The sequence below is a fragment of the Cricetulus griseus genome, chromosome X, assembly GCF_003668045.3.
Source record: "Cricetulus griseus strain 17A/GY chromosome X, alternate assembly CriGri-PICRH-1.0, whole genome shotgun sequence".
Classification (NCBI taxonomy): Eukaryota; Metazoa; Chordata; class Mammalia; order Rodentia; family Cricetidae; genus Cricetulus; species Cricetulus griseus.
In genome coordinates, this window is record NC_048604.1 from 37,079,855 (window position 1) to 37,107,437 (window position 27,583).

Below are 27,583 nucleotides of genomic sequence, written 5' to 3' on the forward strand. Positions count from 1 at the left end.
CTCAATAAATGGGAGCTATACATAAAAGGAAGACTATCTCTGAAAGTTAGCCTGCAGAAAGAATTCCCCTAGTTCTAGCTTTCCCTACAGTAAGAACAAAGGCTAAAAGCTGAGACACAAGGTACTATCTAGGTAAGCCAAATGGATATGTGCTGATGCTGACTTCTTTCCTTCTCATATCTTGAGGGCAGCATGGTGTTGAAACAGTCCCCATAGCAGAAGGAAACCAAACTAGTGATGTGACCAGGGAGTCATTGAAAATGGGGAAAGACATTTCAAGTATCTGGAGGCTGAAGACGCTAAGGACTGGAAATCTAGGCTGCTGAGATCTCATGGAACAGAAGAGATGCATTTCAACACAGTGAGTTTAATAATTGCAAGAGGAACCAAAGTTGAGGTGTTAAAGGACATGGAAACTAAGAAAGAGAAGCAGAGGAGAGTTCCAGGTCTAGATGTAGAGCTCTGGCTACATCGTGTGCACCTACCTCCACCCTGAAATGTAACTTGTTCATGTCAGTGAGTAAGCAGTCAGTTTGTTCATCCAAAGTTGACATGATGACAAAGAACATTCTGCTCACCATTCACCTCTGAGAAACCCAGCCTGGGGAATTAGCTGCAACACAGACTCCTCCACCTTTGGAAAATGTTTTTATTCCCTCTGGCCAGAAAGCCCCAGAGAATCTCCCTCCTGAAAGTTCCCTTAGGGCAGGGTCCCAGCCTGCTCCACAATCACCTATTAAGTTAGTTTCCAAGTAGACTCTTTAGTCTAGGCCTGGAGTTCACATTCAGTGATGGAGGTGGATCTTCCTAGATAGTTTTCAAAAGTGCCCCCTAAGTGATTTTATCCCATGGCTGCCTTTCATTTTGGAGATAAAAGTATTCCATATAAACTCAGGGAAAGACAATAAAGATGATATATTTCTAACTGTTGCACACATTTTATATGTGAGGCATTTGAGTCTCAGAGACATTTACAAAATTGTTTGAAATCATACCAGTAATTACTAACAAAAATGAATACTGAAACTCAGGTCTTCTGCCTCCCAGTTCACCATAAGCTCCATTTCGGGTGTGTCTTTACTTTGAATTTCTTTCTTTCATTCTATTAAACATGTAAACAAATGTTTATTCCCAATTTTATTCAGAATTTTTAAAATGTTAGCTTCAAAAAATAATTCAGTAGGGAAAAATAGAAAATACCAAGTAACCAAGTATAATGTTAAAAAGAAAAGAAAAGTCAGATATCATGGTGTGTGCTTATAATCTCAGCACTCAGGAGGCTGAGAGGATCACAAAACAATCCAGCTGGAGGTAAGTTACCGTGACCATATAAAAAAACAAATAAACAAAATGCAAAACAAAAATCAGGGGGGCAGAGTGGATAAAACACTTGCCACCCAGAATGAAGACTTGAGTTTAGTTCAATAGAACCCATATGATCACAGTATTAGATACCTGTAATCCTTCCACCCCAATGGTGAGATGGAAAGCAGATAGATAATTCTTTAGAAGGACACAGGCCACTAGCATGGCATACATGAAGTAGTAAGTAATCTTGTCTAAAAAAAATTAGGGTGGAAGGGAGAAGACAGACACTGTAAGGAGAGACCCTGGATACCTGTACCTGTACCACGCCTGGAGGCATAGGTTTGTATCCCACTTCTGACACCAGTTGATAAAGAATACAGACGTACACAAGATATGGTTATTGATGGTATATTATAAATGATAACAATAAGAACAACTCACACGTGTAGCCGATAACCAGATTGGCTCTCCAAGCAGCCCCCTCCCAGATGCCTCACAGACATGACCTGAACCCTGAGAGAGAGCAAGTGCCTCCTCTCCTTGCCCTTTATCCTACCCCTCTACGTGCCTATGACCTCGCCTAAAGGGGTGTGGTCAGTGAAACAGGTATCCAGTGTCTCTCCCTACAAGACACCTGAGGTTATCCTGTGACCTCCACACATATGCCAGGGCACATGGACATACACACATGCACACACAGAGACATGCATACCATGCACAAATATGAAATATGAAAAGGTAAAAAGATAAAGATTTTGTTGGAAAATAAGATGCTCTTTACTCTTGCAATCAGCACAAATATATCATGTGATTTATCTGCAAAACCATAGCTGTATTTTTTTGTGTGTGCTGAAATCTTAAAGCATTCAGCATTGACAAAGAAGCAACCCAGCTTGAAATCAGGACATTCATTAGCTTAACAACTGAAGCAATTTTTAAGGCAACAAAGATTAATAATGAGAACATCTGCCCATAAGCTCCCCTCTGAACTTTTTCTACTCTAGTCCAATCTATTTGAAGAGAAAATAAATGTATTAAATAAGATGTAAATCCATTTGCCAAATATCAAGATTTTGAAGTGAGAAACCACAATTCATAATTGTCAATAACTCAAGTAACCCAATCACTCCTTTGAGGGTAATAACACACCAATTTTCCAGCAGCTTGGAAAGATTGCAGGATGGATCTGTGTTAATGCCACAATAGGGAAAGTGAATGATGGATAACTGCAAAGGGCATCCATAGGTCTATCAAATTAGAAGCTTTGGTGTAAGGGCACTTATTACTCTCCAGAGGAGAAAGGTTGGCAAATTGTTAGGTAACAAGTGTTAGTGGGCACTGTCAGAGCCTTTCAAGGTAATGCCCATCTCATACTGCTTCTCCTTTTCTGACACATTCACCATCTATAGAACAAGTAAGCAAAAGCTGCCACAGCTTTCATGCTCTCCCATAGCTCTGTCACAACCAAAAGATGCTAATGCTGCCTCCATGCTCTTCAGACAAAGGACATCCTTAATTCATTCAAATGATCATTCTGATTTCCAGTTTCTTTGAAATCACAAACCCTTCCCCTCACCTAAAGCTAAGAGCAGAATCTCTTTGACCAAATCTGAATGCTGGAAGAGAAGAGACGTGAGCAGATGAAACAAGGCCAGACCAGTTGAGAGAGAAAGCCACACCTGTGCCTCCTTGCTACTATTCCCTTTGCAGAGAGTGACATCACTGTTTATTTCTCTTTGAATACTTCTCATGGGAAAGCCTTAAATTTGCCTCTTTGCAGCAAGCCCAGATGGACAGCTGATGATTAACACGGAACATTCAACATCTAGAAAGTTCTAGAATCAATCTTATTAATCTCAAAGGGCAGTGGAGATACAACAATTACATTTCACCAAGTTTTTGTTTGTTAATTTGGCTTTAAATTTTTCTTAGTTTACTGTTTGGGAATTTCATACAATGTATTTTGACCATATTCTTTACCCTCTCCCAACTCCTCCCAGATCCTTCTTCACCTCTCCAACTACTCCTGAACACGGGGCCTGCCATGGTATGTGATTTTGTCACTTTCTTTGGAGAAAACTTAGTTTTCCTTTCCCAGTAGCTATCATTTACAAATAGCTTTTTGGCCAGGGGTAGGACTTTGTGTCCACTTCACCCCTTTCCAGGTCTGGTTTGAGCTTGTGCTGGTCTTGTGTCTGCTGACACATATTTCTTAATAAATTCAGTCTGTTGCTGGGTGGTGTTTTGGTCCCTGCCAGCAGAGACCAAAAGGCCATCTATTTCACAGTGACTTTACAGGGATATAATTTGGAAAGTGCTTTCAACACAGCTCTAGTTAGAAATATATTTAAAGGCATGTTTGATTAAATAACTAAACATGAATACATATATATATATATATATATATATATATATATATATATATATATATTCAGTGTGTTGTTAATAATTCTTGCTTGTCTTGTTTCATGGGGTCTAGCATTTGATTAAGAACCCAAGCCTGAATTTTTGATGATATGATTCTTGACAGTCTGACTATACACCAGAGCAGAACCCAACTCCAAGATGCATATATCATGAAGCATAGTCTACTAATATTCAACAGCATAAAAAATGGAAATAGTGTAAAACTTCATCATAAAAGTTTGGATTAAAGAAATTATGTCATAATTGTATAATGGAATACTATTCAGTTTTTAGAAAGATTGAAGTATCTAGCTGCATACTGACAAGAAAGGACCCAAACACAATTTAATGGAAATCTTGTGGGGGTATATATATTTTTTCATAAAAATGGACACAAGATATCCATAATAGATTGTTAACTTGGCAGGGAATCAGTGTTTAAGAAGCAACTAACTTTCTATTTTGTATTTCTCCTTTTGTAATATGCATTGTACATGAAGGTATAAGGGTGACTACTTAGAAGGAGGAAGAAGACAGAAAGAGGTGGGAAGGAGACTTGTAAGGGTAAAAGATGAGGATAAGCAAACTACAGTTCTCGGTCTACATTATATTATATACATAGATCCAGAGAGTCAGGCAATGCCACTCTCCTACAAGATCCAGTGCCTTTTCTCCTCCACCTCAGAAGATGCCCTTTCAAGGGCACAGTGCTCCAGCTTCTGATACAATTTAGCTTTTCTGACTGAAAATAATTTCATACAATGTATTTTGATCATGGTACCCTCTCCCCCCCCAGATTCTTCTCGATACTCCTTATCTCTCCACACCCACTCAACTCCTCTCCTTCTCTCTCTCTCTCTCTCTCTCTCTCTCTCTCTCTCTCTCTCTCTCTCTCTCTTTCTCTTCTCTTCTCTCTTCTCTCTCTCTCTCTCTCACACACACACATACACACACACACACACACACACACACACACACACACACACACACACAAATAAGCAAACAAAACAAACCATAATCTGAAAAAAGTAGAATACAAGAAACACAAAACACAACCATAAAAACTCAAAATTGGAAAACATAGTACCAGCAAAAGACAAATAAGAATAAAAATTATGCAAACAAAGTACTATGAGACAAGTCTGCAGAAATCCCATTGAGGTCATTTTGTGTTGGTCATCTTCTGTTGGGCTTGGGGCTTGCCCTTAAGTGTGGTTGGGATGTTCATACCTGAGCACTGCATCTATACCTCTTCCACCCTCCCTTCCGCAACTTCTCCCATGTCCTCCTTTTCCCTCCAAAAGTCATGATTTTTTTCTTTAATGGTTATTGTTACATGTAGATAAACACACACAAGTATGTACATGTATTCAGGGCTGAGTATTTGGTATAAGATGACCCATGTAAGAGCTCATCTTTGGAAGAAATTGATTCTACCTCTCTCAACAGCAGTTGACCACCTACAGGCATTCATCTAGGAATGGGACATTGTAGAATTTCTCTTGTTAGCATGCCAATTGATATTACCATTATGCTGTGTTTGTTCAGGTAACCATATTGTTGAAATTTCATGGATACATTTCTCCTGTCAACTCTAGGGGACACTATCAGGTGCCCTGGGCCTCTGGTTCTTATAGTCCTTATGTCCCTCATTCTTTAGGGGTTTTCTTCTCTGAATTCTCAGTGGGTGATTCAAACATCCCAGTTTCTATGCCTTGGTAGTTATTAATTATTGTAATTATTATTAATTATTGTAAGACCCCTATGAAATCTAATGAACACCCAATTTTCACACTTCTAGTTGGCTGCTTGGCTTGGTGTGTCAGAAGCAATGGAGGATAGAGCAAACTCTGATCTTCTGGGGTTTGATAGATGCCTGTCCTTCTGCCAATCCTGCTTTATGAGAGACCACCAAGCTCAGGCATGGATGTTATTCTCAAGTTTCATTGAACAAACCAACCCAAACTCTCTTGAGCTACATGAGAAGGCAGTTCACTGGGCTTGCAGGATGGCCCACTCTCAATGGGTAAAGGTGTTTGCCACCAAACCTGACAATAAGAGTTCAATCTCCAGGACCCACAAGGTAGAAGGAGAGAACCAACTCCTGCAAGTTGGTCTTTGACCTCCACATGTGCGCCCAGCCTACCACCAAATAAATGCAGAAAAACATTTTTTATCTGTTACTAAGACTTATGTCCCATGGTAGCTATGTTACCTTGGGCAATTCACTTCACTTGTCTTGTCCTCATTTCGTTATCCAAACACAAAACTCCCACAAATATCCCATCCCACGATTCTCTCTTTCTGCTCTAGTATTTCTACTATGTGTCTCAGAACACAAGATATCTATACTCTCACTTTCCAGCATCACATTGTCTTAGAGTCAGAAGGAATTCCTTTATGTATGTCTAACAGGAATCCTTCCTATTGCAACTGCAGTTTGCTGCTTTCATATGGAGAAGAACTAACCAATCATTGCACAGAAAAGTCTAAAATCAATGCCTCTAACACTTCCAAATCAGGTTCAATCTCAAGCCCAGTTTACTATGGTGATAATTAATTCTTAAGAGGTCCTTTCTCCATTGAAGGAAGTTTGTAAAGAACAGAGACGATGGGGGAGTTCACAACAGCAAGGCAATCAGGAAAGATCAATGATCATGTGCATACTATTTTGTTTGTGTTTAAATTTCCTTAAAGATGACCTCAGTCTTGGCAAAATTAACTTCTGAAATAGATATTCAAGAGGTCTGTTTTGCAAACGAAACTCCAACCCTGATGCAAACTTGAGTCACTGGAGAAGAGCCCTGAAGACATGAGCTCTCAGAAATGACCCTTTCAAACTGTTTCTGAATGATAATTAGTATGAAGAATAAAAGCAACTTTCGAAACAAATTTAATTCCCACCTCCACTGTTCTCTGGTCAGCGGGGTGTGCTCAGATTGATGGAGTTTTCCTGAATCTGTACTAATGGCAACTGCAGATCAGGAAATTAAAGGGCACAGTGAAATTTTCAGGATGTCAAAGGAAATAAGCTCAGAGAACTGAGTCAGCCGAGGTTGAATGAGGCTAGGTCCTCACAGAGCAGAGAACGCAGGGCAGCTGCCCCAAATGCAGAAGATAAACAGGATTTTGGACCTGAATAATCAGGATGATTACCTTAATTCTTCACTGTCCCTTCATAATAACCTTGTGTTCCCATACAGACTTTCTTCTAAGGAGCTCAAAACACTTGTGAAGATATTATCTTAGTTGTCATCACATCGTCACAGTCAGTGAGAGTACTGATTATTATCAGCTTCATTTTGCAGGTGGAGGAGGGAAGAGAGTCTGAGAATGAGAAAGCCAGTCATCCGGCTTATCTTTCATCCAAGTTTACCCAGAAAGGTACCACCTGCTTCTAAACTAAGCAAAAGATTCTATTTGACCAGCCATGTCCCCAAACACTCTTATGACCAGTCTAACAAATGGGACGCTGGTTTTTATAGGCAAACACATAAGAAATGCTTGCTACATGTGCTCTTTTCCTGGAGAGTCACAATATGCATTAGCCTAGTAGAGGCTTTTAGAAGCTTTGCAATGAACAAACCTGTGCTCTTTAAACAACAATTTCCCCGACTTTAACTACAAAACTCTATCTTCTTTCTCCCTCTCTCTCTATCTGACTTAGGGACATTCTGCCTTGTTTGGAACTCACATCTAGAAGCATTAGGTTAGTACTTGCATCGATCCGAGTCTCAGCACAGCAGCAGCTCAGCTCCACACCAACCCAAGATAATAGGCTCTGGGGTACATTCTTTTCTTTTTAGAGATACTGTCTGATACATTCTGCTATCCACGGCTAATGAGCAAAGAACCTTCATGTGACCAAAGGACCCCAAGGCCACTATTATTACTGCAGGGCATTGGCCAAATGAGCAAAGAAGCTAATTCTACTCCCACCCACCTCTGCTTCTATTTCTTTCAAACAGAACCCAGGGCCACTCAGAGGCCTCATTTAAAGGAGGGGGCATCCATGATGCCAAGCCCTATCATCAGTGTTCACACTCTTCACCAGCATAATCTTGGGCCATCAGGTACTTTGAGTGGAAGTCATCAACCTCCAGGCTGTCCTATTCATCAACCTATGCAATCAGCACCAACACAGTAAAATAGGAGACTTCAAATGAGCTTCTGGTGTATCTTAATTGCATAAGTATTAGAGTAGTCATTATATATCCATTTCAAAACCAATATAGAGCACAGAAATCTTGTGCTACCGTTAATTACCAGTGACACTACTAAAAGTACCTAAAATGTAAAAATTCCTGAATATTCTGCCCTGGTTACTTTCATATGAGTCAAATGACATGGATTTGATATTTATTGCTATAATTTTCATATTTTTCTTGGTGTTTATTAAACATTTACAGCATGAAGGGAAATTCCTGCATTGAAATTGGTAACTTGTTGCATAAGAATGTAATGCAGGTATATCTGTCTTTATCCATTGGCTATGTAAAAAATGTTGTGGAAATGCATTTTTGGTAAAACAAAAAACAAACAAACAAAAAAACCCAAGTTTACTCCAATGGCCAGAGAGGGACTGCTTTTTTTAAGAGTATCTGGTTAGGAACTCTCTTATAAAATGACAAATTCTACAGCCTGAATGATTCCCATTAGGTTCATTTGCATTGCAAGTCCATATATATATATATATATATATGTATATATGTCAGATTTGCTTTAAGCAAAACCTGGTTATATTAATAAATGAGGCAGACATTTCTTAAAATGGGGATACATTTCGATCCTCATCAATTTGCAATACTGGCTCCTTTCAAATTCATCATTAATCATCATTCTAATCCACACAGACTCATTCTGGGATTGCAGAGAATTTGGCAATAATACTTCAGATTCCCTGCAGTCTTATTTAACTATAACCTTGCCTTTGCACATGCTTCTCATTGAGCTTAGGATGCCATTCTCCACTTAGCCACCTGGTGAATTAATTCCACAAGACTTGCTTGACTCAAATGTCACTTTCCCAGTGAAGCTTGCCTTGATCATAACCCCCACCCCCAGCCTGACACCCCCCCCCAGAGCTTCCACAGTACCCTGCCCATCCCTTGTCATACTGTTTCCAAGCTCTAGCTTGCATAACAGCCTACACTCCCTCAGAACCGATCTGATGTTTTATTCATTTCCATATTTCCAGTACCTAACATTACTACTGACACATGGCAGGTGTGCAATAAATGTTGGTCGTTTGACTGATTGCAATCCTTAACGGCTTGTTTTGGAGACTTGAAAAGCAATGTGTTATCAGAAGCAAAAGCAAAAAAAAAATGTTGAAGGAAAGTTAAGGAGTTTTGTTCATCTTTACTGATTTTTCTGTGATTAAAAACAAAATGGCTACATGCTTTATCAAATATGAGCCTGTAGAGCAAATTCACAATTAATAAGTTCACTGGATGTGTTCCTTTTTCTCTAAACATGCAATTATGTCCTAACACATAACAAACTTCCTTGCTGTAAAGACGACTTGAGGATCCACTAATTACAGGAGGTGGGGAGGCACTGCAAGGTTCACTGGAAGAGCCTTTGAATCTCATTGGCTGAGAGAAAAAACCTGCTAAGAAAGTTAGGAATCTTCTGTGGGTGGGGTGGGGGACCAAATCAAGATGTCCACCAAGGTCTGGTTAACCTAGGTGGAAATTTCAAATCCACAGAGTACCAAGCAACTGCCCCAGCTTGGGGGCGGGGGGGTCCCATCACTTTGAAGTCAACATCACCCTTCCAATGTGGGCAAAACAGGTTGGACTTGATCAGCCTGCCTGCATGTTGCTGCAGTCTGGCTTGGCATGGGATGAGACCCAAGGACATGTAATGGCCAAGAGTAGCCCAGCGCCATGGCGCAGAACACACATAGACACACACACACACTGTGTGTGTGTGTATGTGTGTGTGTGTGTGTGTGTGTGTGTGTGTGAGAGAGAGAGAGAGAGAGAGAGAGAGAGAGGAGAGAGAGAGAGAGAGAGAGAGAGAGAGAGAGAGAGAGTCAAATGCACCAGTCCAACTCACACGAAATTCCACACAAAATCTCCAGCACGTCCCTGGCACACAGTACTGCATTCCTGTATGCCCAGTCACACACAGGGAGTGCCCCCTCACATTCTCTTACTTCCCTAGTATGCAGGAGCCCACACCCCACACCACTAGCAGACAGCAGCCTAGCCAGGATCTGGAAACTACTAAGGACCGGTTTTGTCCTGTGTAACAAAGCCTCAGGCCCCCAGGTGCCCAGCTGGATCCACTCCATCCATCTCTCCCCACCCCCATCCCTCAGCTCCCAGAACAAGAGAAAGCTCAGCTTTGGGAAGTGGATGCTGGAAGTGGGGACGCAGAGAAAGAGCTTTAGGGATGGGCGGGAGCAGGAGTCCGAGTAGCTTCAGTACTCTCTCGCCATGAACCAAGAGGGAAGAAATGGCAAAGGGACAGAGGTGTCTTTCTATCCTATCTCCCCCCACAATCTATTCATACAGCAACACAGAAAACTGGGAAATAATCTCCCCTTCCCTCTGCCCGCAGCTCCTCCCAGTGGCTCTGGGAGCCACCGGTGTTTCAGCAACCCGCAACAAAGCGCCCCCAGCACAGACCTGTTCCAACCTCTTTCGTGGCAGGAGAAGGGAAGCTGCTGCCGAGGGTTCTGCCTTTAGCTGCTGGGCAGGAGGAGCCGGGGATGGGGGGGGGGAGGAGCAGGAATTGGAGGAGGAAGAAGGATGAGAGGGGATAGGCGATCACAGCAGCAGCAGTGGCTGTGGAAGGAGGAGGAGGAAGAAAAGGAGGAGGCTGCTTCAGTGGCAGCTGCTGAGGATGCTCTGGCTAGAGGCAGGGCTGGGTGTGCGGTCTGTGGGCTCACGTGCACCCCATGGCCCAGGGATGCGCGCGCGCGCACGCGCGCGTCTGGGTGTGTGAGAGCATCTGGGTCTATTTTGACTGTGATTATTCCAATTTCGACCTGGTCTGGAACTTGCGGTTCCTGCAATCAGGCGGAAGTGAAACCCTTTAAGTCTTCCAAGCCTGACTGTTGGGCCTGGGGAGTGGAGAGGGGGTGTGGGGAAATCCCCTTCTTTTAGCCTTTTTCTTTTTTGTCTAATCACTGGTAGCTTGAATCTGCACCTACTTCTGAAAATCCTATACCCAAAGAGAAAAGAACCTAAAGAAAGTCACAATCACATGGCTGATTGGATCACAGGGCTGGCCATTTGGACAACTCAGAAGATAATTTTTGTCTTCACAAGGGTTAACTCATGAATTGGATTGCCCAAAACTTTATGGACATTGTACATTTTCTCCTTTCGTTCCATTGCTGTATCTCTATGCTGGTAACCAAAGTTCCATATGATCAACCCTGTTTTTAGATCTCTCTCCTCATCAGGGTTATCTAGGCCCCTGGCTTCTTTGATATATGAATGTCTGTTACAGAATCTTCATATTGTTTTTCCCCTGATAATGAGAGGGGTGTTGATTATTACAAGCTCAGCTTTAGATCAGTGTAGTTCTGTGTGCATCTCTAAAGCTAAGAAAACAGTTGTGAAAGGCACAATTTTCTTTTGTGATTCGATATTTGATGAAGTCCTTTGTTAGAGCCTTGGCTTTAACTCACTTCTCCAATGTTTTTGAGTGTTTTGCCTAATGATTTACACTCAGAAAGTACTCTGGGATTTATAAGTTCCCTGCAATAACATCCCTGTGACCCATTCAGCGAGGATACCATCATTCCCATCTTATAAACAACAAATTAAATTCACCAAGATTAAGTTGATTTGTCTAACATTACATGCTGATAGATGGGAGATCCAGAATAAGGTTCTCTGTTTTATACTGTTAAGCCAAAGTTTCTTTTAAAATTATATTTCAAAAAGAAAGTTAAGAGTCCGAAGAGGTCACTCAACAGTTAAGAACTAAAATTGCTCTTTTAAAAAATGCCTTTATTGGCTCTTTAAAAAATAGTGTATTTTATGTGCATAGGTGTGGAGGTGTCAGATCCCCTGGAACTGAAGTTACAGACAGTTGTGAGGTGTTATGTGGGTGCTGGGAATTGAACAGTGTCCTCTGGAAGAGCAGCCAGTGCTCTTAACTACTGAGCAATTTCTCTGCCCCCGCCCCCCAAAAATTGTTCTTACCGAGAACCCAAGTTTGTTTCCCAGAACTCATGTTGGGAGGCTCACAACTACGTGTAACAGCTCCAGGGAATTCAACATCTCCTTTTGGTCTCCACAGACACCTGTACTCAGGTATACATCCCCCCACATAGATACACATGAATTCACATAATAAAAATCAAATCTTTTTATTTAAGGAAATTTAAAAATCATTGGTGTGGTAAAGAAAGTCAATACTAAGTATAGTAAGATTTTCGAAAAAGCATTTCAGTTAAATTGACACATTGCCACACACATGCTAATGGATTGAACAGAGTTAAAATATCTGAGGCCTCAATCTCCAATTCACAGACACAGTCATCCCTTTGATTTTGCTACTAGTGGTATAAACATAATTTGAAATGACTCTACAGAAAGTACAATAGGAAAATGGTCCACTTGGGTTTCCAGGGGCAATAAGCTTATAAGTGGTTGCCCACCAAGCTAGATCTGTCTCCTCCCTAGGCCACAAAAATGAATGATTGTTTGCCACCAAAAAGAAGAAATCTGTATCCTACATAGAAGTCCAAGCAGTCCCATTTCTGGAGCCAGGCAACTTGAGCAATGCAGAGTGACCCAGAGCAATGATACACTTCTCATCTGGGTCTAGAAGTATAACAGTAAAATATAGTGACACAAAGCTAAATAACATAGTTGTCATTATTACAGAAAAGAGAAACAGTGATTTCGTTAATGAGACTCTATTAAAAACAGACAACTTTATTGTTGTTTTTTAGCTTTATTTTTTAAATTTTAGTTTGCATTCTAACCACAGTTCTCCCTCCCACCCCTCCTTTTGCATCCCCTGGCCTCTCCCCTTAGCTCACCCTCCATCCACTCCACCCACAGGGTAAGGGCTCCTATGGGGGTTGGCAAAGCCTGGCCCATTAAGTAGAGGCAGGACCAAGCCCCTGCCCCTGCATTATTGTTGTTTTAAGACAAGTTCTCACTATGTAGTCCGGGCTGGCTAGGAACTTACTTAATGTGGAAGCTTAGCCTCAAACTCAGAGAGATCTGCTTGCCCGTGCCTGTCAAACACCATGTCTAGCCCCAGCAGACGTCTTTTATTATCAGTACTGAGGGAAGAATCCTTTGCTTTTCTTTAGGATAGCATCAAGTGTTGACGACATGAGATACACATGGAAAACAACTACAGATGATGGCATCTTTGCAGTTTTGAAGACCAACATGGAACTGAGATCAGGACCAGAAGAGGATAACAAAAACAAAACCCGGAGGATTTGGGAGTGGATTGGTATGTATATTCTTTCTACGCAGGGCCACTATGACTATTTGGGAGGACCTACATGACAAAGACTTTAAAAAATGTAATAGTTTATTCAAAGAAGTACCTTGGTGCTTCTAAACAAATTCTCATTTATCAAAAAGCAAATAAAGAACTCCTTTCAGAATCAGTCAGAAATACGTGAATATGATGCTCCTCCAGGGACTCCCTGTTTAAGTCTGGTACCAAACAGACTATTCTTATTTGAGCCTTGCCAAGGACAGAGAGATTAAGTCATAACAATGCTAAGAGCCAAACTGTAAAATAATTGGGAAGAAAGTGGTATCTGTCTTTGCCATCCTTCCAGTCTTTCTGGGTTTACCCTTAGTAACCTACTGAAAACTTTGGGACATCAACATCTATCCGAACCAGGTAAGGGAGGCATGAATAGTTCATTCACAGCTACTTACCTGTATATGATTCTTTTCCTCAAAAAGACCAGCAATAAGAGACAAAGTAAATTCAACGAAATGAGTCACAATAAAAGTTCTGACCTTGTGTGAGAAGAGAGTAGATATACCTTGACCTTCATATTCTAGTCAGTGTGATACTCTGTATGAATAAAAGGAAACCTTTGGATTCTAATTCACCGCTTAACACAAATGCAGACTAGTAAGAGTGTGGATTATTATGTTCAGCCTGACCCCTTTACTTAGTTCATGATCAAACGAGGGCTCATAAAGGTTCAGACTGTTTCCCAAGAGCACAGTTCTCCCAAGAACAAGAGCCATGACTTGAATAGCAAGTGAAGAGCGCTTTTCCTTACAAGGTGCTACTCTATCATCAACTGCTTAGAAACTGATAATGGACTCTTTCTCAAGTGCACAAGCATAACCAAAAGAATGAGATTAGAAGCAAGATAGGAAGGCATACAGGAAGTTTTCCCTAGCAGTTTCTTCTAAAGGACATTTCAACACTGATCAATATGAAGAACCATCTATGTGATGCCAGGAACCTAAAACTGGACATGATACTAAGAGTATGACAGTAAAAATGGAAGGGTCACTCCTTGAATCTTGCACTGAAAAACAAATCCGTACAAAGATCAGATTATGATGAACCCCTACTCAACATAAATTAGAAAACAAAATCTCAGTGCCACCACAAGTTTCTATTGTTTAGGTTCTATTAATGAAGGTGTCATTTTACCTTAAAACACAGATAATTTAAAATAATCTGATTGTTTAAAATAGAATATAATACATATAAGTAGCATTATACAGACTGAAAAGGTTGTATTTGCATATTTAGAAATTAAGTAGTTCTCTCTCTCTCTCTCTCTCTCTCTCTCTCAGTGTGTGTGTGTGTGTGTGTGTGTGTGTGTGTGTACAGCAACAATAAATGAAAAAAGAGCCCATGAATTTGAAAGAGAGAAAAAGGATTATATGAGTGAGCTTGGAGGGAGAAAGGGAAGGGGAAAATGATGCAATTATACTGTAATCAAAAAATAGAAATTATTTTAAAAATAGAATAAAAAACCCAAATGGACTTAAAATTGCTTTCATTTGTCTTAACTGTATGATTTTTTTGGTTTCCTTTCTTTCTTTCTTTCTTCCTTTCTTTCTTTTTGGTTATTTAAGAGAGGATTTCTCTGTGTGACCCTAGCCAACCTGAAACTTTCTCTGTAGAGAGGCTGGCCTCAACCTCAGGGATTCTCCTGCCTCTGCCTTCTGAGTGCCAAGATGTGTGTGACACCACTGCCTGGCTTAACTTCATGATTTGTATTAAGGCAATAGTTATGTAATATCTAGAAGTTCACTTAGATTTATTAACTTGTCTTCCTACTTCTGGATATGTTTGAAAATTTTCAAATATATATGGTAATAAACATGTAGTCCCTGTCTTCTAAGAACTACAAGGGCATGTTTGTAATTACACATATTTGTGAGGTGGAGACAGGAGGATCACTACACTTCAAAACTAGCCCACACAGTGACTTCTAGCCCAACATGGACTACAAAAAGAGCTAAGGATTCAGCTTAATGGTAGAACAACTGTCTGCATGTCCAGTGCCCTGGAATTCCAGCTACAGCACTGCAATAAAATATTCTCTCTCTTCCTCCCCCTCTCTTAGAAAGAAAGAACTGGAAGGAACTCAGTATTTGATTACTAGTTGATTTCAAATAATGCTTGTGTACATTAATTCATGCAGTTTCTATGAATGGGTTTTAATGTGTCAACTTTAAAAAACTATAGGTGTGGACCTTGGTTAGAGGGCTGCAATAGCCAAGACAAAAACAACAAATGCTAGCAAGAAGGCAGAGATAGAAAAGCTCTAATACGCTGAGGTTGGGAGTGTAAATTATACAGCAAGCATGGAAAACAGTATGGATGCTTCTCAAAAACCTAAAGATAGAACTACCATATGATCCAGCATTCCCGCTACTGGGTTTACATCCAAAGGAAATGAAGTCATTGTGCCAAAGAGGCATCTGCACTCCCATGTTTATTGCAGCACTATTCACAATAGCCAAGATAGGGAATCAACCTAGTGCCCGCCAATGTATGAATGGATAAATTAAATGTAGTATGCATACACAATAGAGTATTACTCAAACATAAAAAATTAATTCCTGTCATATACATAAATGTGGGGGGAACTGGAGGGTACCCTGTTAGATGAAATAATCCAAGAGACAGAATGACAGATACCACTCACATGTAGAAATTAAGCAATTTGATTTTGCAGAAGTAGAGAAGAGAAAATATTTGTCAAAAGATGAGTAGAATACAGAAATAGGAAGTATATAGAATATTTGTCACTATATAAAAAATGTCTTTAGATAGGAAGGAAAAGTTCTAGTATCCTGTGTCATGATTATTGTTAACAGTACTACATTGTTGATTCCAAAATTGCTAGAAGAATTTTTAATGTTCCCAAGAAAAAGAAGTCAAAAAATTTGAGATAAGTGAGTTTGCAAGATCACATATTTTTATTATATTGCATGTAATATAATGCACATTGTACACCATAATCTGTATAATTACATTATGTAAATACAAATACTTCACATCTAACATTTTTGTTAATGTTGAAAATGTTCCCTAGACAATGTCCTAAATTTGATGATTGGGGAAATATACAAATGCCATTATTGTTTTCCCTTCATGATTAAATGAGTGGCTTTTCTAAGTAAGACTTTTGCTTTTTTTTCCAGAATCCAACTTCTTGGTAAACAAAATGAAGCAATTATAATTTCCAAATCTATTTCTCTTTGTGAAATTTGGAATAATGAGCGGATTGCAAAAAGAATGTTTTTGGAAGTCATACATGATAAGTATTGGTGCTGTGAGTCTTCTCTTTGAAAGTTAAATTATTAAGGAAATATAAAACTATTTCAGACTTTTTATAGTATACATGATAACACAACACAAGTGATCAACAAAGTCATCGATATACACTATAATATTCCAAATAGGTGGAGTAAAATGGAATAAAAAGTATAAGCAAAGAAAAAAACCCTCAAAAAACACAGGGACGTGAGGCCTAAAAGGGGACAGAATTTTTTAAAAGGCACAGAAAAATCACAAATTCAAATATAACTGTGATTTCTACAAAAATAAATGCACAAAATTCTTCAATTGACATGTTTAGCAGGGTCAGAATAAATAAAACGATACCCAGTTGTAAACTATTTAGAACGAAAACGTGTAAATCCCTACCTTTATTTTATCTCATTGTAAAACCACAGTACATTGGTGCTTGAAAGATGGCTTTTTGTTTAAGGAACTGGCTTCCAGAGAATAAGGGTTCCATTCCCAGCACTAACTTGGTGATTCACAACTATATGGAACTCCAGTCCTAAAGGATCTACCGCCCCCTCTTCTGGCCACCATGAGCATTGCACACATTGTTCACTGAAAATATATGCAGGCAAAACACACGTACACATAAAAATAAATTGATTTGTATTCTAAGCAATAGTGAAGAGGGTGCCTGAATTGGCTTTTTCTGTAATCAGATTGCTGTCTACTTTAATTGTCATCATAGAGCCATCATCCAGTAACTGATGGAAGCAGATGCAAAGATCCACAGCTAAGCACTGGGCTAAGCTCCCCGAGTCCAGTCAAAGAGAGGGAGGAGTGATAACATGAGCAAAGGGGTCAAGACCATGATGAGAAAAGCCACAGAAAGAGATGACCCGAGCTAGTGGGAGCTTACTGACTCTGGACTGACAGCTGGGGAACCTGCATAGGACCAGACTAGGCCCTCTGAATGTGGGTGACAGCTGTATGGTTTGGGCAACTTATGGGGTCAAATGGCAACAGAACCAGGATTTATCCCAGTGTTTGAACTGGCTTTTTGGAGCCCACTCCCTATGGGGGGATACCTTGCTTAGCCTAGATACAGGGGAATGGACTTTGCTGACTACCCATGGGATGCCTCACCATCTCTGAGGAATAGATGGGGGGTGGTGTGGGCAAAAGGTGGGGAGAGTGGGAAGACGGGAGGGAGGAGGAACTGGGATTGGTATGTAAAATAAAAGATTGTTTAAAATATTTAATAAAGCACTGTATACCAAATAAATAATGAATAAATAAATAAGGTGAACAAGGGAAAGATCAACTATACATAAAGAACTACAGGCAAATAAAGAATTCCAATAGTGGGAGAAATAGAAAAATTCATGGAAGTAACATTATATAGGCTATGCAGGTTATATTTAGGAATATATATGTGGAAACAAATGTGCATGTAAAAATAATAAAAAGGTCATGAATTTGAAAGAGAGAAAGGAGGTGTATGTGGGAGGATTCGGAGGGAGGAAAGGGAAGGGAGAAATTGTATAATTATACAGTAATCTCAAAAACAAGACAAATAATCAAAAATTATAATGGGACTGGAGAGATGATTCAGTGGGTAAAGGCACTTGGTGCCAAGTCTGATGACCTGAGTTCCATTCTAGAATTCACATGGTGTAAGGAGAGAACTGACTCCCATCAGTTTTTCTCGGATACACCCAAACAGAAAGAAATAAAATGTAAAAATAAGATTACCAATTTTTAAAAGGAAAACAAACTACAACTAAGTCATAAATCACACTAAAATATGACTGTAAGAAATCCACATACATGGAAACTTGAAACAACATTTAGAAGACTGCTAGGTAAATATCATAAAGAAAATTCTGTATGTTCACAATTAAAAGACAGCACTATTATTATTATTATTATTATTATTATTATTATTATTATTATTATTATTATTAGTCAAAACTCAAGGGTTGAACTTTAGTGAAATTTAGAGGAAATTCCAGAATCCATTAACAAAGTATTTAATTTAGCAAATGAAAGAAAGATTGTTAGAACAATCGATCCCCAAGAGAACAGAAATACTGAAATAATAAATATATAAAAGGGTGTTTGAAATATAGAAAAAATGTGGATCATTAGCAAAGCCAAAAGAAGTTACTTTTCTTTTCTTTTCTTTTCTTTTTTTAAGTTATTTTGTGTTCCTGTCAGAGGGCATTCTTGCCAAGTACTAAGTGCAGTCTGGGGTGGAGGGAGGGTGGGGAGAGACAACTTATAGGATCTGGTTCTTTCTTTCCTCCTTGTGGATCTTTAGGATCAAACCAGACCCAGGCTTGATAGCAAGTACCTTTATACATTGAGGCACCTCCCAGACCCTTTAAAATATTACATTAATTTTTATTTATTTTTATTGGTGGAAACTATTTATTTAATTTAGAAACAATTTTATTTTACATATCAATCCCAGTTCCCTCTCCCTCCCATCCTCCCATGTGCCCCTCTGACCCCCCATCCCTCCCTCCATCCCAAAAGAAGTTTCTTTGACATTACTAACTCATACTTCTAGCAAGGTTAATCATTTGGAGTGGGAGGAAAACAGGAAATACAAATGTGCACTTTCAAATTTTACAATCAAGTTATTACAGATGCTACACAGATTTAAGACATAAAGTGAGGTCACATATAGAGTTCAATATACAGGAAAACTTGGATCTCAGACTGGAGACATTGTTTAAGAACATAATTTGTAAACCTGACTTCAAAAGTAACGATTTCAAAAAGTCCTCTAAACATTCTCTAACAAGGCAGTGAATCAGAACGCAAAATTGTTCCTCTAGAGGAATGCCATGTTCAGAATACTATCATGGTTGTACACACCAAAGAAAATTTCAGTCTCTTATTATCCTAATTTCCCCCATAGAAAAGGAAAAGAGTAATACTCCTCAAGTTATTTTGATAACCAAACATGACCAGACCATATCACCAAGGAATATTTTATGTGTCACTCTTGGTGGTAGATGTAAAAATTTATAGACAAAACATTAGTAAACTAAATTCAGCAAGGTACAAAAAAAGCCATAATGAATATTTACCAACTTGGGTTTCTTTGAGGAATACAAGATTACTTTGAATAATTATTTAATGCAATTTTGTTTTTAAGAAATTAAAGAAGAAAATAAAAACATTAATCATATATAAAATACATCCAACATAATATAACACTCATTCATTTAATCAAATAGAATTTCAGCTAGCTAGGACTAATGGCTATCTTCTGATACCTGATAAAGGATGTCATACCAGTAACTACAGCAATCATTATTACAGTAGAAAATTGGAAATTCTTCCATTTAAGATTAGAGACTAGGTCTGGACAGATGACTCAGCAGTTAAGAGCGGGTTGTTTCTCTTCCAGAGAATCTACCTGGATTTGGTTCTCAGCACTTAACTGGCAACTAGTAACTGTCTGTAACCCCAGTTCCCAGGATCAGATGTTCTCTTCTGACTTCTGTGGGAACTGCATGCAAAATGATGTACAGACATGCACGAAATCACAACACCCACAAATACAACATAAAAATAAAATTAGAAACCAAAGATGCCCCCAAGAATGACTACTCTAAAACATAGTAGTGAATATTCTAGCCAGTGCCATGAGACAAAGATAAAGGAGTAGAAAAAAGAAGCAAAGATAACAGCCTGATTGATACACTTGATTCCTGTACATTGACTCTAAATGGGGCAACATTGTTCTGTTAATTCTGCTACCTTTTTTGTAGATATAATCACATTTAATGCAAAAACAATTCTGTGCATAAATCCTGTTTTATTTCCTTGCTTAATTACACTTTCCAAAATTCCACACTGGTAGAGTGTTGAACAGAAGAGCAGATATTCTTGCTTTTTACCTGACCTAATAGAAAACAATTGAATCTTTCATAATTGCATATGGCATCTGCTTTATGTTTGTTAGGTGCTCTTTATGGGAGGTTTGCTGTGTGTTTTTTAAATATATGATGGGTGTTCATTTTTGTCAAATGCTCTTCTTCATCTCCTGAAATCATAGCATTTTTCTTCTAGTTTGTTAATATGGTGAATTGCATTTATTTTTAAATGCTCAACCAACTCTTCAGCCCTGGAATAAATCCCACTTGGCAATGATATTTATACTTTTAGTATATTGTTGGATTTGATTCGCAAGCATTTTGTTTAGACATTTTTCCATCAATATTCATGAAAAACAGTAGTTGATGTTTTTGTTGTTGTTATTGTTTTATCCTTTTTCTGATTTTGGTATCAGGGTAATGCTATTCTCATAAAATGAATTGGGAAATATTTCTTCATTCTGTTTTCTTAAAGAAAATTTGTACTAGATTTGATAGATATTCTTTCTTTAATTCTTTAGTAGGATTTGCTAATGAAGTCATCTGGATTTAAAGATATATTTGCAGGAAGTTTTGCTGCAAGCTCAATTTGTTTAGTAGGTATATAGTTGTCCTTCTTGAAGGAGCTTTGATAATTTCTTTGTCAAGGTTTTGTCCAATATGTTGGCACAAAGTTATTTATGATAATTAATTCACTCTGAATAACAGTAGAATATGGAGTTCTGTGTCTCTTCTTGATATTAGTAATTTTTGTTCTTGTATTATTTCCTTATCACTCGGGGATAGAGGTTTATCAATTTCATCTTCTCAAGGACTCCAATTTTGGTTTTACTGCTGTCCTGTTTCCTGTGCTATCTGTGTGCACATTTGCCTCCATCTTTTCTTTGGCTTGTCTTTTCCAGTTTTTTTAAAAGATATTTCTAATTGACTTCCAGCTACATACTACAAATTCTAATGTGTGATTTCAGTTGGCTGAAAATATTTCCTCATTTCCATTATGAGGTTTTTTTAAATTTCTACTCAAAGATTGCTTAGAATTATGTTCTTTAGTATTCAAGCATTTAGGAAATACTCTGTTACCTCTATTTCCTTCATTCTCTCTCTCTCTCACTTCTGTATAATAAAAATTTGAGATTATAATTTAATTATAACATTTCTCCCTTCCTTTTCCTCTAAACCCTCCCATATATACCTCCTCACTCTCCTTCAAATTCATGGACTCTTTTTTAAACATATATATATATATATATATATATATATATATATATATATCCATATATCCTTTTTGATGTGTACATGTTACCTAAATGCATGTTTTCAGTGCTGACCATTTGGCACTAGACAACCAATTGGTATGATTTTCTCTAGTGAAGGCCATGTCTACCATTCCCAGTTTTCCTCAGCTGCCTATGGTTCTCTGTATAGGGTTGAAGCATCATGGATTATTTTCCCATCCAGTTTGGCATCTCACTATTTTGTACTCATATTGATGAGAATTTATTGATGCAGCTTCTGATACTACAAGTCACAATCTCATGGAAATCTTCCTTTCCAAGAGACTCCCAAAACATACAGACCATTGCTCTTGCCCTTGATTATGTCCCAGAGCTGGAAGGTAACTATATCTAAAGACACCATGTACCTCTTATTCAGGTCAGCTATTTCTGTGGGTTTCTCCAGCCTGGTCTTGACCCCTTTGCTCATCACTCCTCCCTCTCTGCAACTGGATTCCAGATTTCAGCTCAGTGTTTAGCTGTGGGTGTCTGCTTCTGCTTCTATCAGCTACTGGATGAAGGCTCTATGATGGCATAAGGTAGTCATCAATCTCATTATCGGGGAAGCTCATTTAAGGTAGCCTCTCCACTATTGCTTAGTTAGTTGGTGTCATCCTTGTAGATTCCTGGACATTTCCCTAGTGCCAGATTTCTCTGAAGGCTTTTTGTAAAAAGAAAACTTTACAGCTTGCACAAGATCAGAGTCACAGATGTCTACCAAGGTTATTAGGACATGCATGCTAATTCTTCACTTGCCAGTCTACTAACAATAGATCTGTGTCTTAAGGTTTTCATCGGGCACTGTGCCCTCCCCTGTCTGGTCATGGTTTTGTTCTTATGGCCTTGGACCCTTCTGTTGTCATGGTAAATGGCTCAGCTTCTTATTGCTTCCTCTAGGAATGTGCTTTTGACTAATGAGAGAAATTTCTTAATCTCTTCAAGGCTCCTGAAGGAGAAGAGTTTTTAGAATAGAGGAAGAAGCTAGAAGAAAGAACATGGAGAAGTTAGAAGTAGGACAGGATTATTAGAGTGGAAACAGAATAATAAAGAGCACAGGAAATAAAGAGCATGACCCTCAGATTGTGTGTGAATTTACTATAGAAATCTTTTAGTCCTTCCTTGTCTTCTGAGAAGCATTTCACCTTTAGAACTGTAGATAGGGGCTGGAGCGGGTATTTTTTTTTTTCAGTTTGCCAAGCTGTAACTATTTATTAACCGACCAGATTACAAAAATACCATGGGCAACAACTTAGTTCATACATCTAATAAGCCTGTTTATCTGGTCTTCCCTGTTGCCAGTATTGTCACCTTGCACAAAATGAGTTGTCTTTTTCTTCATTCCACTTCGTGGAGATCATTTAAAGGGCCACAAGAAGTTATTTGCTTTCTTAAAGCGTTTTCCAACTGTATAGATCTCATGAATTAGATCCTCCATGCAGATGATGCCGTAATTACCAAGAGATCAAGCAATCAAGGAATTGTCTGTCAAGGCAATTCTCTTCTTACTGATTTTGCCATAGACCTGCTTGTAGATGAGCTCGTTTAATGACTTCAGGTTGGGGTATCCCCATGCAATGTATGGTTCCACAATCCTCAGCATGTTAATTGAAGCCTTGTTGAGCTTAACAAAGCTGCCATTGAAGATCTGACAAAGACAGAGCAGCTGTAACACCTTGCAGACTTCGGGTTTACACCATTGATACCTCGGATTCGGATAACAAATGCCAGCTTGGGTTCTACAGGCACATAGAAGTTTCCAGCTTTCGTCGCCATCCTTCACTTTTTCTTAAGGGTTTCTGGCACAGCAGGAACCTTCTTTTTCTTCTCCAGCACAGCCTCCATGGTTCCAGTCAGAAAAAAGAGAGAGGTATCATTTTTAAAATGTTTTTATTAGTTCAAATTAGGGACAAGCTTGCATCACATGTCAATCCCTTCTCCCTCTCCCTCCCCTCCCCCAACCCCTCACCTGCCCCCCACAGCATCAACCCTCCACTCCCCAGGCAGGGTAGGGCGCTCAACAGGGGCTCCCCCAAAGTCCACCACATCATCCTGGGCCGGGCCTAGGCCCTCCCCCCAGTGTCCAGGCCCAGAGTGCATCCCTTCCCGTGGGGTGGGCTCTCAAAGTCCCTTCTTAAACCAGAGAAAAATACTAATTCACTACCAGGGGCCCCCTAGAGTACAGAGGCCTGGAGAGGTATCTTGTTTTAATTGTTCCGTTTTTATTTAAATTAGAAAAATCTTATTTTACATATCAATCCCAGTTCCCTCTCTCTCCCATCCTCCCATCCACCCATGCCCCAGTAATACCCCCTTCCCATATCACTTCTGCTCCCCAGGGAGGGTGAGGCCTTCCATGGGGAGGTCATCAAAGGCTGTCATATCATTTGGAGCAGGGCCTAGGCTGAGAGAGTTTCCCTCTACGGAGAATGGGCTCCCAAAGTCCATTCATACACTAAGGATAAATACTGTTCCACTATCAGAAGCCCCATAGACTGCCCACGTCTGCTGACACCCACGTTCTGCTTCTGCTTCCATCAGCTACTGGATGAAGGCTCTAGGATGGCATATAAGGTAGTCATCAATCTCATTATCAGGGAAGGGCATTTAAGGTAGCCTCTCCACTATTGCTTCGATTGTTAGTTGGTGTCATTCTTGTAGATCCCTGGACATTTCCCTAGTACCAGATTTCTCTTTAAACCTATAATGGCTCCCTACATTAAGGTATTTCTTTTCTTGCTCTCCTCTATTGTTCCCACATCTCAATCATCCTGCTCCCTTGGCTAGTTAGGATATAGAGAAGGGGAGAAGAGGAGGGAGGAGGAGGACCTTAGGGAAGAGCAGGTGTCTTAGCCCTTACAAGGCAACAACTCTGTGACTGAGCTATACCAGTAGGATTAGACCATTTACTTTTTGGTGTGCTATTAAAATTATTTTAAGACATGTGTACCTATGCATCCTAGGCTTCTCTTGAATTAATACTCCTTCTACTTCAGCCCTCCCAGCACTTACATTGTAGGCATATGCTTCTGTACCCAGAGTCACTTACTTTTAAAAGTGATTACCGATGTGGTCAGCTATTAATGTATCATGCTGCCATTTGTCTCACCTGGTCTTTCTTTGTTTTTCCTTTCCTATTTTCTACTTTTCTTTAAATTGTGTAAGTTTATGATCACATTTCTCTCCTTTGTTGACCTACTAACTGTAACTTTTATTTTGCTATTCTAAAAGCTGTTTCAAGATTATTTAAACTATTTATGTGATTAAATACTATGTTCAAGTTAATTTGTGTCATCTCATACATAATGTAGAAACCTAGCAACAGTATAATTCCATACTTTTCCCCCATTCTTCATGTTAAAGCTGCCATAAATTTTACTTTTACATATTTATAAACCTCATAATTCACTGCTATGCTTATTTAAAGCATCAGTTGTCTTTTATGAGATTTAAGTAATATGAAAGATGTATTTACAAGGATATTATAGCATTTGGTTCTCCTCAGTCCCTTATGTATATCCGTATTTCCATGTGGTGTCATTTTAATTCTACTGAACAGTCAAACTTCAACATTGCTTGTAGTGCAAGATTGCTTCTAGTAAGTTCCTAAAGTTTTATATATCTCTTTAAAGGATATTTTCTTTGACATTAAAGAAATTTTGTGTTATGTGTCTTCTCCCTTGCACAGCTTCTGATATGATATCTACTGTTCACAACCTGGTTTTTATCTTTAGGGTTTTTCCTTGATCACTGGTTTTGATGAATTTTATAAGATGCAGTTTGGTATTGTTTTCTTTTGCTGTTGTTTTTGTTTGTTTGTTTTGAGGTAGGGTTTCACTGTGTAGACTGGATTTCTTGGAACTTTCTCTATAGACCAGCCTGGCCTTGAATTTACAGAGATCCACCTACCTCTGTCTCCAGAGTGCTGGCATTAAAGTTGTGTGCCACCACCACCTAGCTGATATTATTTTTTTGTGTTTGGATTTCCTAGGCTTCTTTAATTTGTACGTTTATAATTTTCATCAGATTTGGAAGTTTCACAGTGGTTGAACCCCATTTATTTTGGTTTTACACATCCTTTTAAAAATTAATTTTATCTACTACAAGATGCCCCATAGATTTCGGAGGCCTCCTCACTGACACCCACATTCATGGGGTCTGGATCAGTTCAATGCTAGTTTCCCAGATATCAGTCTGGAGATCAAGAGCTCCCCCTTGTTCAGGTTAGCTGTTTCTGTCTTGACCCCTTTGCTCAGCACTCCTCTTTCTCTGAAACTAGTTTCCAGTTCAGTTCAGTGTTTAGCTGTGGGTATCTACTTCTACGTCAATCAGCTGCTGGACAAAGACTCTAGGATGGCATATAAGTTAATCATCAATCTCATTATCAGGGGAGGGCATTTAAAGTAGCCTCTCTGCTGTTGCTTGGATTGTCAGTTGATGTCATCCTTGTTGATCTCTGGACATTTCCCCATTGCCTGATTTCTCTATAAAACTATAATGCCCCCCTCTCTGATGGTATCTCTTATTTTGCTCTCCTCTATTCTTCCCCCTACACAAACTTCCTGCTCCATTCCACATAGAGGGATACTCCCTGTGCCTAGACACATGGGAGGGGGGCTAGGCCCTATCCTAAAGGATATGAAACACTCTGAAGACCCCCTATGAAAGGCCTCACCATCCTTGGGGAGCAGAAATGGTATGGTATAGGTAGGGGGTTAGTGGGGTCAGGGGAAGGGGGAGGGAGAGGGACCTGGGATTGACATGTAAAACAATCTTGTTTCTAATTTAAATAAAAAAATGGAGAAAAAAATAATTTTATTTTATCTCATGTGCATTTGTGTTTTGCCTGCATGTATGTCTGTGTGAAGGTGTCAGATACCCTAGAACTGGAGTTAACGGGCAGTTTCTAGCTGTCATGTGAGTGCTTAAAATCCATCCTGGATCCTCTGGAAGAATAGCCAGTGCTCTTAACCATTGCACCATCACTCCAGCCCCACTATGTGTCCTTTTTTTGATATGACACTATTTTTTTTATTTTTTTTTTTAGTTCAAATTAGGAACAAGCTTGCTTCACGTGTCAATCCCTTCTTCCTCCTCTCCCCCAACCTCCCACCAAGCCAGTACCTGCCTCCAAACCCATCCACCCTCAACTACCCAAGCAGGGTAGGGCCATCGACGGGGCTCCTCAAGTCCACCACATCATCCTGGGCCGAGCCTATGCCCTTCCCCATGTGTCCAGGCCAAGAGTGCATTCCTTCATGTGGGATGGACTCTCAAAGTCCCTTCCCAGGGAAAAATACTAATCCACTACCAGGGGACCAGTAGAGTGTGGAGGCCTCCTCATTGACATCCATGTTCAGGGGTCTGATTCAGACCTGTGCTGGCCTCCCAGACAGCAGTCTGTGGTCCATGTGCTCCCCCTTGTTCAGGCCAGCTGATTCTGTGGGTTTCACCAGCCTGGTACCATTCCTCCCTCTCTGCAACTAGGTTCCAGAGTTCAGTTCAGTGTATATCTGTGGATATTTGCCTCTGCTTCCATCAGTCACTGGATGAGGGCTCTAGGATGGCATAAAAAGTAGTCATCAGTCTCATTATAGGGGAAGGGAATTTAGGTTATCCTCTACACCATTGCCTAGATTGTCAGTTCATGTCATCCTTGTAGATCTCTGGAAATCTCCCTAGTGCCAGAACTCTCCTCGGACCTATAATGGCTCCCTCTGATATGGTATCTCTCATCCTGCTTTCCTCTATTCTTCACCCAAATCAACATTTCTGGTCTTCCATTTCCTCCTCTCCCCTCCTCTTCTCCTCTTATTTTGGCAGCTCCCTGTCCCCTACCCTCATGCTCCCAATTAGTTCAGGAGATCATGCCCCTTCCCATTCTCTGGGGTCCATGCATTTTTCTCTTAGAGTCCTTCTTGTTTCCTAGTTTCTTTGGTGAAGAGGATTGTAAGCTGGTAATACTTTGATCTATGTCTAAAATTCATATAT

General features: G+C 39.6%; 1 protein-coding gene and 1 pseudogene across 10 annotated transcripts in view; both read right to left on the minus strand.

Moving 5' to 3' along the window:
- The window catches only part of Pak3 (p21 (RAC1) activated kinase 3), a 256,170-nt gene extending 245,541 nt beyond the window's left edge, over window positions 1-10,629 (minus strand). For 3 of the 10 annotated variants that reach the window (XM_035449830.1, XM_027433648.2, XM_035449832.1), the window contains exon 1: window positions 10,353-10,628. The gene's annotated coding sequence lies outside the window, so the exon portion shown is untranslated. Of the gene's footprint in view, window positions 1-6,870; window positions 7,042-10,352 lie in introns of all 10 variants that reach the window. The other 7 variants (XM_027433646.2, XM_027433647.2, XM_027433649.2 and 4 more) reach the window with 5 other exon arrangements.
- Window positions 10,630-22,183: 11,554 nt separating this feature from the next.
- Window positions 22,184-23,437, minus strand: LOC100774902 (annotated as a pseudogene).
- Window positions 23,438-27,583: the final 4,146 nt, after the last annotated feature.